At 38.3% G+C, this 4,653-nt stretch overlaps 1 pseudogene; it reads right to left on the bottom strand.

Moving 5' to 3' along the window:
• Positions 1-459: 459 nt before the first annotated feature.
• LOC102999668 (NEDD4-binding protein 2-like 1) lies at positions 460-3,977 on the bottom strand (annotated as a pseudogene).
• Positions 3,978-4,653: the final 676 nt, after the last annotated feature.

The raw sequence follows: 4,653 nt of genomic DNA, 5'->3' as shown, positions 1-4,653 counted from the left end.
AGTTTCAAATTAATTCTTTCCCTAGAGAAAGGGACTTTGTTTAATCAAATGCGTAGAATTCCCAGCATCATCGGGCCATGCATACAGGATCACTTAAAAAAATGCTTGTTGAAGAGGCATGTAATGACTTCTGCTCAAAAACTTTCAGGTTTGACAATTTACACTGGAATGAGAGCTCTGACTACAACTGAATGAAGGGTAAAGGCTAAAAACTGAAGGAAAAACTGATTTAGGAAAATTGTGACTGCCCAGTACCCATGGTGACAACCATCCCTTGTGTTAAAGGAGCTCTCATTAGTGAAGCCCCCAGGGGCCCTCCGGTTTGGGAACTCTGCGTAGGTGTTCCACACCCTGCACCCTCGGAAGGAGATGCATTATTCCTGTCCTGCTTTCTGTTGGCTCTGCTTGGTTTTTCCAGCATGCAGCACACCGGAAAAAGTAACCTCATGTTCATACCTTTCATTCGGTGTATTGTCTCACTTGAGACTCTATAAATATTTCTTCATCTCTGGCCTGAAAACTACCATGTCCATTTACAGCCTGAAAAGATTCTTTCGTTGGTATTTCGTTGTAGGTTGGCATCGCCAGTAATAATATCAGTAATATCAGTGATGGTGGGGGGTATGCCCTTCCTCATTGCTTTTCTTGCTCTTTTCTGGTTCCATTCATGAGTTTTCTCCAGGAAGTCAGGATTGAACTCATAGGCAACATCTTCTCTGAAGAAAAACAATTATCCGTGCTGAAAATCAGGGCCCTGGGAAAGTTGTGTTGCTATTGTCTGGCCAGTGCAGTTTCCCCCGAGCCGGAGACCTCGCAGGAGGTAGAGGTGTTTCCCAAAGCTGAGACGGCGCGGAGGTGTCCCACGTGGCGGGCGGCGGCGCAGGTGATCAAGGCTGCTGCTGCCAGGGGCTCAGCCTCCCAGAGGATTCAAGAAACCTCTCCTCATGGGGTGGAGGCTGCGAGAGCCCTGCGTCCCCTTTCCTGAAGTCCCAGACCTCTTATTTTAGCCCAGACCTGCTCATTTCCAGAAAACCAAAAATGACCAAATCCATTTTGTAAAATGCTAAATGGAAGAAAAATATAAACCTGAACAGTGTGGAAGAGTAGCAATAAAATGCTTGACAAAGTAGGCATTTTTCAGAAGAGATCAGGGAATGTTGAAACAAATTTGGGATGTTGTATAATCAGCAGCTATTATTATTTAAACTCATGGAGAAAGGAAATGGAGATAAGAAGCTTTGGGGATTGTAAAAGGGAACATATACATTTCAAAATAAACATTATATTTATATTTTGAATGATGACATTCGAGTAATTTACTTCATTTTAATATAAGGGGAAACACTAGAACAAAACATAAATTTCCTTTTCCAGGGACAAAAAGCACAAGACACATTCACCATGGCTTTGTGCTCAGGTCAGACTCTATTAAACGTCCAACCGCTATATAAAGATGGAGAAAATATTTAATGGAGAAACAGGAAGTGACATCCATATGGCTCTTGTCTGTGGTTTTAACCAACATCTGTTATCCTCAAAAGGCCGAGACGAAGTGGTCTAGGCTAGTGGTTTTCAAAATATGGACAGCATAGAATTCTTCCTTCAGATTAAATCTTACTCCAAAGACCCAAATTTAAAATGGTTAAAAACACTGATCTGCTAATTAAAGATGGTGTGCAAGTCCCTGGCCCTGGCCTCCTGGGCCCCTCTTCCCACATATTCAACAACTGCTGAGGGTCCCCCAAAGCTCAGTATTAATTAAGCTTCAGTGTGACTCTGCACAGTCATTCATAAAGGGTGATTGAAAAGTAGGTAGGACATGGAAAGGGAGATATTGCTGCCACAATACTTGACAAAGATATATGTCAATGATACCTACTGCTTGTCTTTTTAAAGGTGTTTAGGCAGAATACATCTTTATGAAACCATGATCTCATAATTTGTCTATTTTAAAACATATAATCAATAACTACCTTAATAACTATGCGCCAAACTCTGGCCACATGCCTTTTATACTTTATTGCTGAACCTGCAAGATAGGTATTTCTATTTCTAATTGAAGATTCATAAATTAAAGCTCAGAGAAGTTAAATCTCTTGTCTGTGTTAAAAAAAAAAAAAAGCCAGTGGCAGATCCACTATGCCAAAGTTGGACTCTCTGATATAAAAACTTGTTCTCTTTCTTTATAACATGTTGCCTTCTAATGAAATTGCATGCCTAGAAAATTTTAGAATCACATCTTATCACCTTTAAACATCAAAAACAATCTTATTGTTGCATAAATTATTGAAAGGCAGGTTTTTCTTCTTTTAAGCATTTGAGCAATGTGATAAACAGATGCTCGCAGTGTGTAAACTGCTAAAGTAAAAAAGTATATATATTTAATTAATCTATGTCTTCGTAAGTGAGGTTTTTTTTCCAATTAAGAATCACCAATGGAAGCCCTGCTCAGAAATTAAACAAGTGATGGAAGCAAAAGGTACAACACTATTAGAGATAATTGGTAAATCAGCATTAAAAGCTGCTTGTCTTAATGACCTGTCAATACACTGAATAGATTTTTAAAATCTTTTTTGTGTATTATGACTATCTAAAAGAAATTTTGGATTTTCTTCATTCCATTTTGAAATTACATTTCATTAATTCTGTTTTGGTAGCCGTTAAATGAAAGAATCACATTGATGTGAATTCCTGCTTATCCTTTAGAATTCAAACATGATCGATTTCTTAGTAATGAGATGAAAAATCATATTGGTGTTAGGCAAGTTTATTAAAACTTTGATGATCTTACAATAATTTTGCCCCAGGGTAGCATATTTGAACTCTTAGTGGAGCATAGAGAACACGACAGTAGACATGAAATAGTGGACATGATTAGAGAAGGATTTTGTTGTAAGAACAGAATCATGAGCTACAAATTTTATCCTGACTCTCCTCAAAAGGTCCGACAGACGTTTACAAGAGCACTCATGCACCCAAAAATGGAAAAATCTATATATTTCATGGACGATTTGGATTATTACTGTCTCTATACTAATACTAATCCCTAGGAATCTAGAACACTTTAGTCCTTCGGTCCAAGTGGTAGCTTATTGAAATCAGATGCTGAATGAGTACTTAAATTAAAAGTGTTCATGTGGCCCATTGGCTTTTTGACTAAACAAGTGGTTGTTACTCTGGTTCCCAAATTAAGAGGAGAGTAAATATAATCAGCAACTTAGAGAATGTCACAGTAACTCTGTGTCCTGTGGTTAATATGGTTGAAAGAGCCAAGTGGAAGGTCCTGATCCTCACCCCTTTATTTGTCAGGATTCTCTAGAGGAACAGAAACAACAGGAGATAGATATTAGATAGATAGATAGATACATACATACATACATACAGATATAAGGAGATTTATTATAGGAATTGACTCACATATGGAAACTGAGAAGTTCTACAGTCCGCTGTCTGTAAGTTGGAGAACCAGGAAAGCTGATGGTATAACTCAATACAAGTCTGAAGCCCTGAGAACCCGGGTGGGGTGGGTGTATAGAATAAGTTCTGGAGTCCTAAGTCCCAAGAACCAGGAGGTCTGATGTCTGAGAACAGGAAAAGATTGATGTCCCAGCTCAAGAAGAGAGAAGAAATTCACACTTCCTTCAACTCTTGTTCTATTTGGGGCCTCAGTGAATTGTTTGGTGTCCACCCACACTGGTGAGGGTGGATCTTCTTTACTCAGTCTACTCAATCAGATGCTAATCTCTTCCAGAAACACCCTCACAGTCATACCTAGAAATAATGTCTTACCAGCTATCTGGGTATCCTATGCCCAGTCAAGTTGACACATAAAATTAACCACCACATACTTTATCTCAAAAGAGTAAAATAATTAGCAATATCACATGCCTGGGTGAGGCCTGGAGATTAGTGCCACCAGTGAAGGCAAGAGATATACAGGTGATGATTCCAATCACATCATGACTTAATGTGCCCATTGTCTTGAGCAGATCTACCTATCTTAGAGAATGAGTGGATTATCATAAACTCAATTAGCTAGCGATTCCAATTGCTGATGTTATTTCACATCATATCCGTTATCATTTTACAATTTATATATTTAAATATTTTATATTTATTTATACATATGTATTTCTTCTCCATCTCACAAGTCAGCAAAAACCAGGATTTGTTTGCGTTAATTTAATAGGAGTAATATTATATCTTCATTAACTTGCTTTGTTGGCTCTGTACCCCTCAAGATCTTTTATCTTCCTCCCAAATCTGTATGCTGCTCTGAAACCTTGATTGCATAAGGCTGATAGAACCCGATGAATAGAAAACAGCAGGTCTGCCAGATGCCAGGTCTGTATGCTCCTATTGCCAGAGGGTGAGAAATGATTCTTATTAAAATCCGGGGGCCTGATTCCTCAGTAGAGTTCTGGGGGAATTTAGGAACCTGGAAATTACAGGATATTCCTTTCAAAATGAATGATAATTTGCTGTACCTCATACTCTTTACCACAAAGAATGAGACAAAACGTATGATACATCCTTTTGTATTTTGCAGGAAAAATTGTTTGAGGTGTGTTGCTCTGATTCATTTATTGAGTAGCTCAAAATGCTACCAGTATTGAGAGAAAAATAGGAAAGAGTAGATATTTTAACTGATTT

The sequence above is a fragment of the Balaenoptera acutorostrata genome, chromosome 14 (assembly GCF_949987535.1).
Source record: "Balaenoptera acutorostrata chromosome 14, mBalAcu1.1, whole genome shotgun sequence".
NCBI lineage: Eukaryota > Metazoa > Chordata > Mammalia > Artiodactyla > Balaenopteridae > Balaenoptera > Balaenoptera acutorostrata.
Note: the sequence above shows the minus strand (reverse complement) of the source record. Positions and strands in the feature narration are given on the sequence as shown.